General features: G+C 41.3%; 1 protein-coding gene across 1 annotated transcript in view; it reads right to left on the bottom strand.

Moving 5' to 3' along the window:
• TPPP (tubulin polymerization promoting protein) overlaps positions 1-10,998 on the bottom strand; it is a 55,960-nt gene extending 44,962 nt beyond the window's left edge. Inside the window, exon 1 of the mRNA XM_061449693.1 lies at positions 10,813-10,998. The gene's annotated coding sequence lies outside the window, so the exon portion shown is untranslated. The remainder of the gene's footprint in view (positions 1-10,812) is intronic.
• Positions 10,999-13,916: the final 2,918 nt, after the last annotated feature.

Here is a 13,916-nt window from a genome sequence, read left to right as displayed (position 1 = left end):
ATGCTTAAAAACCTTGTTGTATTTTGTTTACACTGTTAGCATAAGTTTTGGCCAACAAACCAAAATGCTAAATTAAAATTAATACGACAGGAATTTAGTAAACATAGCCTGCGAGTTATATGCGCACCTGTGAAATAAAAGGAAAAGCACAAAGAGGGGGAGAGAAAGAGTTTGAAAATGTAAAGTTCATTAAAAAGTTAAAAACGTAATCAATTCAACTCCCAATTCCATTTCCTCTTCTTCCTGCCTGCTCTCCAAAGGTCAGCAATTTTACCTCAATAAACTTTTCTGAAAGTCACCCAACACAAACACCAAAACAGTAAGCACCCACAGTAAACTGTAGGGTCCAAGTACTACAGACGTATAGGTTTTTTTTCCAAAAGAGATTGATCTAAACTGTCTAATTCATCAGGCTATACCCATTCTTTTCTACCACAACAGTGGTGAGAGAAAATAAGAAGAAAACAAAAACACTGATGACACAATCTATGCAAAAGAGAATTACATTAAGATCTATGATTCATCTTCAAGGAAGCTTGACTTCCAAAAGCAGAAGTCTCTTCCAAGCTTACACCATTTCAAATTCATTGGAGCTGGAAACTAGAATCATAAATTTTCTAGGATAACTCTAACTGGCAAGAGGGAGAATGAGGAAGGGCACACATCAGCAAAAAGTTGTATAGAATATCAAAAACCAGTTACATCTGTAAGCAAGTAACAAGACAAAAGGTAGAGATCTGCTAAGTATCTCTTATTATTTTGCAATTTTATCTTGTGCCAAATAAACCTTCCATGACATTTTCAGATCTAACACCCTCTTGCTCTTAGCAATTCTGTCAAGAGGCTATACTCAGTGTGAATATTCTTGAAAGATTCAACAATTGCACAATTTAAAAACTATAAAAAGAAAACATCTATTCCACTGTCTCATCTGCAAATCAAAAAAAAATAACAACATGCCTAAATTTAAGTATCTTCTGAAGAAAAATCTTTCTTTAGCCAGTGTCAGTACTTTGCTTTGCCTAATCCCATGTCACCCATAACCATAAGTCAACTATGCACATCACAACAGAAATGCGTGTTAAAAAGCAACTTGTGGTTTCAAATCATGAGCTCAAACCCACATCGGTTGCCAAAAATTGTCATGGATACTCCTTCTCTTGATGAACCATAATTACAATTTACTTGTTAAACTCCCACCTGATAGCATGGAATTTACTAAAAAGCTACCCGGTTTATGAAAATATTGACCTAGTCTCATCTTAAAATTTGTTTCTTAACACTGAAAGAACACACTCTGAAGAGAAATATGTACACTAATATACCTTATTAGAAGGAAGGAATTACACAACACAGGATATGAAATCAAATGCTTAATGGGGTCAGCTGCTTTAACTTTTTTTAGTGATTATTGATGAGGAAGGAGATCATGTCATGTTGAAGAAATGATCTCTCAAAGAGAAATAAAGAATAACCTGTTTGCCAAAAATTCAAGATCAAATGCAATTTTGAGTCTCACCCATTTTTCCCTGGACAAAGGGATTACATGTTTGCTAGCTTCTGCTAGAAGATTAGCAGTAATTTGGGGAGAGGCCACAGTAGGGTGGTAGGCGGAAGTGACAAAAAAGGGGCTACACTAAAATGCCAATTCTGAAATTCTGTAAATCAAAATTAAGACACTGTTCAAAAGCATGGGCTGTGTAGATGCAGACTATAACAATTACAGATAACCAAAGAAGCGCCTTTCATCACCATCCCCAAAGTCTAATCTGCACTCAGGTAACACTACCTTTCCAGAGCCAGCAGAGGGAACAAAGGCAGGAATATAGCAGTCAATCCCATCCTGTCTATCTACTGCTGACTCCAACCTAGCAGGTCCACATCACCAAAAGCAGCCACATAAGACATTAAGAAAAGGGTATAAGCAGATGCTAGAGTTCAGAAGGCTTTGTGAAAGAACAACTGCTGCAAAACAGGGCGTTCCAGAAACCAACAGAGTATTTAGACAACTAGGTGCTGTGTTATGAACTGCTATAGCCTGTGTCATGTAATACTGCTTTGGTATCATGAAAAAAAACCCAACAGTTCTCATGCCTTCTCTCACTCTACAATAGGTAAATATACAGCACATTATACAGAGATATCTATACAGACAGATTAAGCTAGGGATCAAACTGACTGAGGTCATGACTAATTCATGCTAAAATAGACTGAAAGTGCAGATCCATGGTCTCAGCACATGCCTAACCCATTAGAAAAAGTCTTCTCATATAAACTTCCTTCCAGACAGAGACTACAATACATACTCGTCTGCAGACAGATAGCTGGGAGAACTCCTCTAGATAAAGTTGTGTATTAACGTGGATTCTTCCAAGACTGAGGGCACATGCAGTTATTGTTTCCGTGAATTCCAGCTGCCAATTTTCTATAGCTGCATGAATACCAGGAACACATTAAATAAGCACAACGACTCAGTACTGACCAACTGTCAGCTCTACTTAAAGATTTATATTCATTTACACTCTTTCACTTATCCACATCCTTTCCAGGTGTCAACATACTGCAGGAATTCTGGTATGGCTTTGATTTAGATTTGGGAGAACTGCTCTTTCAAATAACCCATCTATCAGCACCAGCGAGGAAGACCTGAAACCTTACTAAAACTCAGAGTACTTTTGCCAGCAATTTTAGAAGCTTATTCAACTCTACGGAATATGCATGGAACCCTGATGATCAGAATTCACTGCAGTATCGTACCTGCCCTGTCCCTGAGAACTAATGCATGGCTAATCTGCTCAGGAAGTACAGAAGTTAACACCACTGCCATGTCACAGACAGGGGACGCAAAGAACCAAAGCAGAGGGAATAAAGAAAAATGTCTGTCCTCCTGCCAGAGTTCAGAACACAATGATGACCATAGGACCCATACTCTACACTGCTTTAATTATCAGGCCACAAATAGTAGGTAGAGGACTGCATGGAATGCTCTGAAGAACCAGCATTCTCTGACTCTATGAAAGAAATACAAGCATAGTCTCACTAACTGCAAATGTATAAATGCAGTTTATGATCTCCACACTAAAAATGCTTTTCCCACAACAACAACAACAAAATAGTCAAAAGGAAACTACCAAAGGTGTGACTACCTATCTTTTTGGGCTCTGCCATGTACTTTCTTATCTGCTTTGTCCAGCTTGCTCCTAGCATGCTAGGAATATTCTTTCCTGGTATAAGTTGAATTGCTTTCATTTGTAGCAAGTATTACAAAAACAGTTTTTAATGGAAGTCTTGCAGCATTAACTGCCATGGAAATGAATAAGGCTGTATTTGTCTAAGACAGTACAAAAGACTAGAACACTAGTTACTTACTACAGCATTTGATATAATCCAGTTAATAGGAAAGGCAGCTTATTTTGAAACCATTTGTGCTGTAAGATATTTACTAACCACGAATTGTCTAAAATGAGGTCAAAAGTCTTGTGAACTAAGGAAAACTTTCAATGAAAGCTATTTAATGGCAGAGAGCATTCAAGCATCAAGCAGACCTCAGTTCAGGCAACTGCTAAGATTGATGATATGTCTCACACAAATAAACCGTGAAAATCTACAAGTTCTGTCCTCAATTTACTTTTGTTCTGCAAATCTTTTTGCTGTTGCTTTCATGTAAAGTGCAAGGTCCTGCTTTGCTTACAGTCACATCATAGGGCTTTGGCCAAAAGGCAGAGTGGAGATGGCACCCTAAAAGTACCCTAAATATCTACCAAGATATAATCCAAAACAGAGATTCCCCAGCCTTCTTGCCATCCAGCAATTCTGTTGTACATTTTGTCTCCATGATCTGTTAAGTGAGAAGGGAAGGAAATCCACAGCACAAACCCTAGACTAATAAGCTAAGATACTGTTCTACTACCTGCAAAATGTCACCAGCAGGTAAAAAGCCATAATCTTTCAAGCATTCTATTCAATTTTTGCTAGTCCTCAAGACAAGTGTGAATATGTAGGCTTTGCAACTCTCTTGATCTTTGTAACAGGTATTCAGACCAAAAATCCCCTAGTTCATGGACAAATTTTATCCAACTGTCTTCTTTGCATCCTCAACTTCCAAAGGAGGGAAAATACAACAGATTAATCAGCAAAACCATCCATACATGTATTTAGTTGGCCAAGAAAAGAAAAAGATTCTACATTCAGTAAGACAGCATCTGTCATGCATGTGATCACATCATACATTTCAATGAATGCTCAAGAAAATAGTATCCAGGAATCCACCAATTTTATTGAGAACTAGAAATAAAGTAGGGGGAAAGTAGAAAGATGGTGGACCCCTCGCAATGCAGTTAACACAGCCAGCAAGTCAACTAAGTCTGTTAACACACAAAGATCTGAAGAAAAATATGTTAACATTCTGGTTTAACCTCACTATAAGCTTCCTATTTCTGCACCATTCTCCCGTTAAGTGTATCAGCCTCAACCTTTCCACACTCATGTTCTCAGCTTTTCAACCTAGCTAAACTTCCAGCCTTTCTAAAGATGTTTCTTTTAGGGTCTTAAACCTGAAAGGTCATTGGCTTTTAGAGAAAAGGCATACTACAAAGAATTCTGCCCACAGGCACATAACCTAGTAGTTTTACGTTGTTACCTGTTTTTACCTTCCATTCTCCTGCTACTCCTTCCTGCACATCAAGCGTTGGTAAGCACACAAGTGCTTAAGCTGTAATTCTTATCGGAATCTGTTTATGTACAGTTGGTAAAACTTATCCACTGCACCACAAATAACTGCCATCTAAAATTTCTCAAGACCCTCCAGCACAAATTTTCAATGAGGATGAGAGATGCGATTTTTATGAGTGAAATGGATTCATAACATTATCAATTTGTGTACGGTATTTGAATTTCTCTGACTGTATCTGTTTTATTTTAGTACTTGATCTATTTTTCCCTTGTTTTAAAAATATTACAGAATTGCAGTTAAAATAAATTCTCATTTATTTTCTGTCTGTAATAATTTATGCCAAATAAAAACATCAGAGACAAAGTACAGCAGATGGAATCTTTATCCCACATTTTCACATAAACATCCAAGCTGAAGGAAGGGATAAACAGCTGGAGAAATGCAACATTCTCCTAATAAAATGTAGTGCTTTAGACAATGCTCTTAAAGCTTCCCTTAAGCTTCTTTCACAGCTATCTGCAGGAATCAGAATTAAGGCATTTCTCTTCTGAGTTCTGCTCTGGGTATACTTCTCCACATTTGATGTTCAAGTGAATGAGAGCCACCCATTTTCCCTATCATATAACACAGAAGGAAAATGAGCAGGGAATACTGCAGACCAAGCAAAGCTAACACATCTCTATCTGCATTCAAACTCACCTCTAAAGAAAACTAAATCCTTTCACAGGCTTTATGAGGAACTGCACAGTTAAACCTTGAGTTCTCCTAACAATATACATGGATCTATGGACAAGGCTGGTTATTTCACACAGCTACATTAAGACCTTTTGCAGGACACAAGCACACAGAGTAACAAAAAGGTGGTTACTCAAGTAGTCCAATGTTCCTCCTTAGCAAAACAGTATGTCAGACTGTGATGAAGTTACATATGCCATTAAAGGAACAACCTTAGAAAACACACTATCAAGCACAGAGATTATTGACTGCTGATAAATGACTGTTATTGTTCTATTTCCAAAAACAATTGTTGCCCATCTACATGGTTACTGCTACAATATCACTTATATACAAAATTAAGTTTAGTTCTTAGTAAATTATATTCTTGCATTGCAAAGAGCTACTTCATAAAATATCACTTCACATACGCATAAACAAAGCACCTATGCAGTCACACACACCTTTATCAGCAATTGTTTTGTTAGAACTTTCTTCTTTTAAAAGATGCATGTTCACCTGATAATACTTGAAACTACACAAAAACTATCTAACTAAATAACTCCTATCTAGCTCTACAATATAATACCACAAGATCACATACATAAGGTCTCAAAAGCACTGTAAAATTTAATAGTCACACAGCATCACCTCCAATCAAAGAATTACAGATGGTATGACAGCTACAAAGTCATGAGACAAGACGTTTTACTGTAAAAGGCAGAATTCCACCAGTGGAATTTGTCAGGTGACTGAAGTCACTTCAGTGAGGTATCCAAATACCTTTGCAGAGAAACTGCATCACATATGAAATGTCTCTTTACAGTCAAAGATATCAAAAAACTCAACAGCTGAAAATTCAGGCTATGCCAATATAAATTAGAAATAAGACTTTCTTAGGGAGAGACAATCAACCATTGGAAACACTAATAAGAATAGCTGAAAATATTTCACATCCTGACATCTGCACATTAGGCTCAATTTAACACAGAAGATACATTGCCATCTCTCGCAGACTTCTATCAAATGTACATTACTCGTCTCAGATAACTAGTTAAAAGTAACTAGTACATGAGTCAGATTAGATTGTCTGAAGATCCCTTATGGACTTACAAGTCTGCTGCTGCAGTTTTGTCTGAACCCCAGAAATAAATTAGTCTTTAAGTACAGTTTTTTTAAACTACCCATAGCTCAGTACAAAACAGGAGAGTACTTCCCTTTCTAAATCATCAATAAATTCTTTCACACCTATGAGGTCCTGTAGGATGAACTGTTTGAGTAATGGCCATGGTTTCTGACAGTGAAATTGGATGAGACAGGCAGATACAGATTTGGTTTTAATTTAAAAATAAGCAGAGTCACCAAAAATGAAAAAATGTTTTTGTGAGCAAGACCTCTAAGCATTTGAATTTCCACTGCAAGAGTTTCCTTAGCACTGACCCAATAGAACTGTTCCCAATAGGAACCTCAAATGTGCATTTAAGAACTTCTTTGAACTAGGACTGCCATATAATGCACTGAAGCTTTGCTCTGTATATTCTTTGTTTCTAGCTCTTGGTTTTCTATCCAGGACAAGGTAAGTTCATCTCACACACTCGGGTCAATATGAAGCAGGGGAAAGATAAGGAGGAAAAGAAAAAGAAGAGGGAACCTGAAGACAACTGGTAAGAGTAAGAACCTAATCTTCTCTACATCAGTCATTGAGTCCCGACACAGTTAAGATTCCCTTTTAGCCAAAGCAAACTGAATTGCCCACCCACTACACATTAATAACAAAACACAGAAAAACTTCCCATCTGTTTTGATGGATATACCACTGTGAGCCAAGAAAAATGACCAGCACAAAATCATTATTTTCTGCTCAGTCAGCACTTGAGATAAATACCCAGTCAGAAAACGTGTCCTGAAACCTAAACAGGCTATGCGTGCTTGCCCTGTACTACATGTATAAGCCCTGTCGCTGAATGACAATTTGTTTATTGGTGTATATTACCAATAATATCCACTCAGTGCACAGCTACTTTCACTACTGTTTCCAAGTATTCGAATAACCAGACTACACTGCAATGGGAAATCCTTGCAGTACTTTAATGTATGGGTAATTTGGGATGGGCAGGGTGATACACTCACTAAAAAATTTCTTTCTGCTGAAGGTGTATTTGCTCCTAAGTACTTTTTGCTGGCTTGTGACACATGAGGGAGATGAAGCAAATAAAGAGATGAAACAGCTTACAGGAAACACTGGGGAAAAGGCAAAACAATGTGATTTTTCCTGTACAACATTTTGATTTTCAAATAAAAGCTCAGTCTCAAAAATTAAAAAAAAAAAAAAATACCTGAAATTTAAAGACTATTAAAAACTAAGTAGCCTGAAGATAAAATGTTTCATATTGGGTCAGTGTAAGGTTTGTTTTATTTCAACTTTCAGCATTTAGTCAAGTTAAACAAAATCCCTCAAAATCAAACCATTATTCACAGGTCCCAGGTCCCAAGAGTACCCTTTGATACCAGAACTTCCCTCAGAGAACTGTGCAAGTCTTACATGAGGTTCTACAATTCCCTTTGGTCTAACATACAAGAAAGATAAAATACATAGCTGGATAATGCACACACATACCATTGCATCCTTTTTAACAGCTACATTTGCTCTTTTTTGTACCATTTACAGTGTCTTATTTTTTATTTTGGTTCATAACACTTTGGGGTCCAGGCCCAAAATCTTGTTCCATGGTTATATTGCACCTAACGCGCTAGTTAAGGTCCCTCATCACAGCTCCCAGACACCATGGCAATACAAACAGTAAGCAAAATATTTCTTCTCAACTGACAGAGGCACCTAGAAGCACTTATGCCCATGCCAGTCATGCCAGCAAGGCAGAGAAAACCCTAGGGGTAAAACTTCTGTTATCTGCGTTCGATTTCAGTTACACATGGCATAAAAATGGGGTTTGGAGGAAGAAAAAATCCCAGTTTGTTGCTTGCTGGAAACACTTCATTTCATTGCTGCAAGCAGTACAAGTAGAAACAACATGACGTCATTGAGTGACGATACCACAGGAAAGACTGCTCTTGTTATAAGTTTTTCTTCATACAGTGATACAGGCTTGTGAATACAGTCACATTCTCACACTGAAGACTTACATAATCAACGTATGCAAAGCAAGAAAAATATCTGATATTATTTTAATTTACATTTTATTTTATAATCTGGAGCAAGGTATCAAGTTTAAACATTGTTTGGTTTATTCTCTAAAGCATGCCGAGATATATGAAGTGTAATTAAGTGTCTCTATCTACAATCAGTAGAAATCCACTAATCTTAACATAAACTGACATAATTACCTATCCCTCCCTCCTTTAAAGAGCCTTTTTTTCCTTTAAAGCCTTTTTTTTTCCTTCCCCAAATTAAGCTCAGGGTACAAAAAGTAAAAAAAAACCTCTATCATACAACTGAATGTATCTGCTATAAAAAAAAAAAATACATTATTCTGCACCACAGTCAATCCACAGCTTAAATCTGGCACAGGAAGAATTACCTGCTGGATGCATATTTCCATTTATAAACATCTTTTCTTACATTTATGAGGGTCAAGTGTAAGCACTGCAGGAGATTCCTGTGTGAAATTTATCTGCAATTTGATCCTTGCATGGCATGCTGTCCAAGCATTACACTGTACTACGATTTAATGCTGGGCATAGACTTCAGCAGTTACAAATGATAGACTATTTAAAGGAATACGGCTGTAACCCAGAGATGTACAAATGTATACAAAACAGCATTTTATTTTAGATTTGGGAGGGGTGAGATCGAGTTGGGGGTAGGCCTGTAAAAACCATAATTTGAAAAAGAAGGGCCTCATCACTAAAGGATCAGAAAAATGGCCATTAACATCTTAAAAATAAATAATTATATACACTCAATATAACAGTCATGATATTTTAAGCTTCAGACTATGAAAGTGTACAGTATTACTCCATTTCCCCCTAAGTTTTCACACCACTAGAGGAATAAAACAAATAATTTTAACGTTTTGTTATCACGCTAATGCTTGCCAACCTTCTAAAGCATGCTATTTAATGATACTGGTTGACAAAGCAGCATGAAGTCCCAGTCAGTGAAAACAGTCTCCTATCACGTGTTTCATTTCAGGCTGGGGGTTGGTTTTGCCCCTCCTTCTCTTTTTAAATAAACATAAGCAGTTATGCAATTCTCTATAAAATCTGTAAGAATTTCCCCTGTGGATCCTGCAAAACACGAATAGAGAAATTGCTTATCAGCATCTATTGCAAGAATCAAAGCTACTGATGTTTAAGACACACACTTCACATGTGTGTTCAACCCCTTACGCGTGGAAGCATTTCACCCAGGTACTTTTACCCAGGACTGAAGAAATACGTGCAACTGCTGCTTATTTGTGTATGCGTGTGTATTTGCTTTCAGGCTAGCTAGCCGGTGTCGCAGATTAATTCACAGGATTCTGTCATCCTGTTTTTCACCCTGGAGTATTGCACTCGGCTTTCTACGTGCGGGTGTTAACACTGCAGTCCATCAACAGTCTCCCTCATCTGATGCTGGTTTTCTTCGAGAACGCCATATAGGAGCGGCCGGCAGAGACTAAGCCCCTTCAGCTAACATCTGTGCATTAAAACGTGAAAAAAATAAAAGACAAATCGTCTTTACCCATCAATCTCCACAAAAGGGGACCGCCTGCTCTCTGCACGACAAGCAGCAGACGCGGCGGTTGAGGCTTTGTCGTCTCTCAACAACAACTAAGAGCAGAACGTGTGCGCGCAAGGTGGATCTTTCCGCAGCTCCTCCGGGAGCCGCCCGCTTGCCAGCGACCAGCATCGCCCATCCACGCTCGGATCAAACAGCTCCCGTCAAACAGCCTCCTCTCGCTCCGCAGAGATTGCGGCCGCGCATCCCGTCCCCGATGGCGGAGAGATGCGCCTGCCGAGGCCCATCCCGATGGGCAGGCAGAGGACTGCAGCTCCACACCGAGCCCTTCTCCCTGCCGATTCCTTCCCCGGGTCTCCCGCGGGAGGGATGCAGAAGAATGAGGGGAGGCAGCGAGGGGGTTAAGGCTGGTGCGGAGAAGCTGCCGCCGCCGCCGCCGTGTCCGCAGCCCCCCGCGGACATTACATAACTGCAGCGCGTAGCAGCGCAGGGCGCCCTACGCCCCTCTGAGCTGTGAAGGCGGTGAACAGTAGGGAGCCGCCAGTCGCGCCGCGACACCGGGGGCCGCCAGCCCGGGGCAGCTCCGCCAACGTGCCCGCACCCTCCTCTTGCGTCTTCGCTAACCTAATAGAAATCAATCAGCCAGCGCGCTGAAGAGGAGGGAGAGAGCAAGAGAAGCACATACACCCCACACACACCCCAAAGAGAGAGTCTTGCCTTGCCCGCCCCGCAGGAGGTGCCCGCTTACCACCGGCTCTCGAGGGGTGGCAGGTCCCGCCAGCCCAACCTTACGCTCGCCCTGATTCCGCGGCTATCGGCAGCCCGTGTGAAGCCGGCGCGGTGGCTCCGGCAGGCACCGCCCCCGCTGCCCAGGCATTGGCGAGAGCCCGGCACCGCCTGCCCGCCCTTCCGCCGCTCGCCCCCATAGGCCGGGCGGGCTGTCTGGCGGCGGTCGCTCCCGCCCCCCCGCAGAACCTGAGGTAATGAATTAGCGCGGGGGTAGCTGCTGCCTTTGCTGCCTTAAATGGTTGGTTACGGCTGGCGGCGCCTCTGCCCTCTCCTCCCTCTCGCTGCCCGGTGCTCGGCAGCAAGTGGGCAAGGGCAGGTGCAGGGGAAACCGGGAGGCGCTGGTTGCTTCATAGTTCCCGTCGCCAGGAGCTGGAGGCGACGAGGGGCTGGGCAGCGGCGCCCCTACCCCGGCTGCGCCAGGTCCAGCAGCTTCTGCCATGTCGAGCATCCTGTTGCCCCTTCCCCAGAGAGAAGCAGAGGCAAAGTGGCGCGACGGTCCTCTGTGTCCTCTCAGGCTGTGGCAGGTTTGGGTCCAGATTGCTGCTCGGCTGTGGTTGTTGACATAAAGTAAATAAAAATCATGCGAAAGACTGGGCCGTGCAGTGCAGTAGGCGTTCCATAAAGCCTCGTGTTCCCTGAGCTTGCCAATTGTCTAGGAGCAAGCCTGGGATTGGCACAACGAGGAGGTGCAGCCACTAACCTAATCTGCAGCAATGCTATTCAAAATCTGAGAGTACGGAAACACTTCAGGAGTCAGCAGAAATGTGACGAGCTGTTTTGCATTCCTATTCATGAATTTATAACCAGTCTCCAATGAGCCGGCAGAACTTGGTGGACCATAACATGAGAGCTGCTGTGCTGGAATCAAGTTAAAACAATCTACCTGCAGAGATGAGGAAGAATAGCAAAATGATCCAGTTAATGTGCAGTGGAGTCTCAATTTTCCAAATGCAAGACAGATACATGGCCAACTGTTTTAAATAGTCATATACTTACACTTGCCTTAAGATGCGCAACAATAGTTCATAAACTATCATAAACCTACTTTATAAACTCTTATTTCAGTATCGTATAAGGTGGGCTGATGCCAACCTTGTGAAGTTTAACCATGCCAAGTGCAAGGTCCTACACCTGGGTCGGAGCAATCCCAGGCACAGCTACAGGTTGGGCAGAGAGGAGATTCAGAGCAGCCCTGTGGAGAAGGACTTGGAGGTGTTGGTCGAAGAAAAATTGAACATGAACCGGCTTCAATGTGTGCTCACAGCCCAAAAAGCGAACCATATCCTGGGCTGCATCAAAAGGAGCGTGACCAGCAGGTCGAAGGAGGTGATCCTGACCCTCTACTCTGCTCTTGTGAGACCTCACTTGGAGTATTGTGTGCAGTTCTGGTGTCCTCAACATAAAAAGCACATGGAACTGTTGGAACAAGTCCAGAGAAGGGCCACAAAGATGATCAGGGGACTGGAGCACCTCCCGTATGAAGATAGGCTGAGGAAGTTGGGGCTGTTCAGCCTGAAGAAAAGAAGGCTGCGTGGAGACCTCATAGCAGCCTTCCAGTATCTCAAGGGGGCTTATAAGTATGCTGAGGAGGGACTCTTCATTAGGAACTGTAGTGATAGAACAAGGGGTAACGGGTTAAAACTTAAACAGGGGAAGTTTAGATTGGATGTAAGGAGGAAGTTCTTTACTGTTAGGGTGGTGAGGCACTGGAATGGGCTGCCAAGGGAGGCTGTGAATGCTCCATCCCTGGTGATGTTCAAGGCCAGGTTGGACAGAGCCTTGGGTGATATGGTTTAGTGTGAGGTGTCCCTGCCCATGGCAGGGGGGTTGGAACTGGATGATCCTACCGTCCTTTCCAACCCTCACTGTTCTATGATTCTATGATTCTATGATTCTGTCTCAAGGCAGTTATTGAAATGACCCAGAATGTCATAAATGCTTTAAGGCCCCTGCGTGTTAGGGCTGAATTTGGCTGCACTACTGATGAAAGTTTTGTGGTAGAGTATGGCAGATGCACTTGTGATCTCTCTTGACAGCATAACCAAAAATATTCATATATTTTGTTTCAAAGTTTTTCATTCAGCATGCACACACAGGAAGTCTACCTTTTATGAAGCCTCAGCTGGCTTAATCTTAAGAAGAATCCCTACCGTACAGCTGAAAACTAGGTTAAGACAGGTAGTTTTAAATTGGAGCATAGTTTTGAAGGCAAAAATGAATGCGATATAGATTAACATAAAACAAGGTATGGTAAATAACCCAGTGGAGACTATTCTCCTAATATTTATTATGGAGTTTGTCTTATATTATTGTCAATTCCTTCCGCCATCCCACACAGTTCAGAATAGAATTTTCTGTTTCCCTAATAGAATTTTCTGCCAGAATCCAGGCCATCAATTTAAGCAAAAAAAGCATGCAGAATGGGAATTTTCCAAATTTGATTTTATGATGGAATTCAGACAAATTTCACAATTCGTCTTCCTTAAAAAAAAAAACAAACCAAAACCAGAGAAAGAAACTGACAGTGGCCCTCAGTTCTCTTTTGTGAGAGTCCTGAGGGGCACTGGGGCATAGAATCTGGTTCTCTGAGTTCCCCATAAGGATGGAGGTTCCACTGCTTGCCATTGTTACTCTCTGCTACATTTAGTGTGTGGAAATGACTTTTTTTCCAAATAGCAACACGTAATTTCTGGTCACACTTTTAAGACCCCCTGTCCTCAAATAGAGAGGGACTTAGAGGTTTAAGTTAGCAATTTAATTTAACTAAATTTATTAATTTAGTTCCTAGTCCTGAATACTGTTGACAATATTCCAGCAAACTGGAATTTTTCCTCCCAAACTGGTTTTACTAAAACTGTAGTATAAAATCACAAACCCCCATTTTAGGGTTGTCTGTATTGGGTTTACGTGGCAAGGTTTTGGTAGCGGAGGGTCTACAGAGGCTTCTGTGAGAAGATCCCAGAAGCTGCTCCCGTATCAGACAGAGCCAGTTCCAGCTGGCTCCAGGACAGACCCAACACTGACCAAAGCTGAATGCCATGGTAGCACGCTGTGGCAGCGTAT

This window comes from Pezoporus flaviventris, unplaced genomic scaffold (genome assembly GCF_033815535.1).
Source record: "Pezoporus flaviventris isolate CSIRO_AGI_PZ_B2104156 unplaced genomic scaffold, CSIRO_AGI_Pfla_v1 ptg000007l, whole genome shotgun sequence".
NCBI classification, from domain to species: domain Eukaryota; kingdom Metazoa; phylum Chordata; class Aves; order Psittaciformes; family Psittacidae; genus Pezoporus; species Pezoporus flaviventris.
Note: the sequence above shows the minus strand (reverse complement) of the source record. Positions and strands in the feature narration are given on the sequence as shown.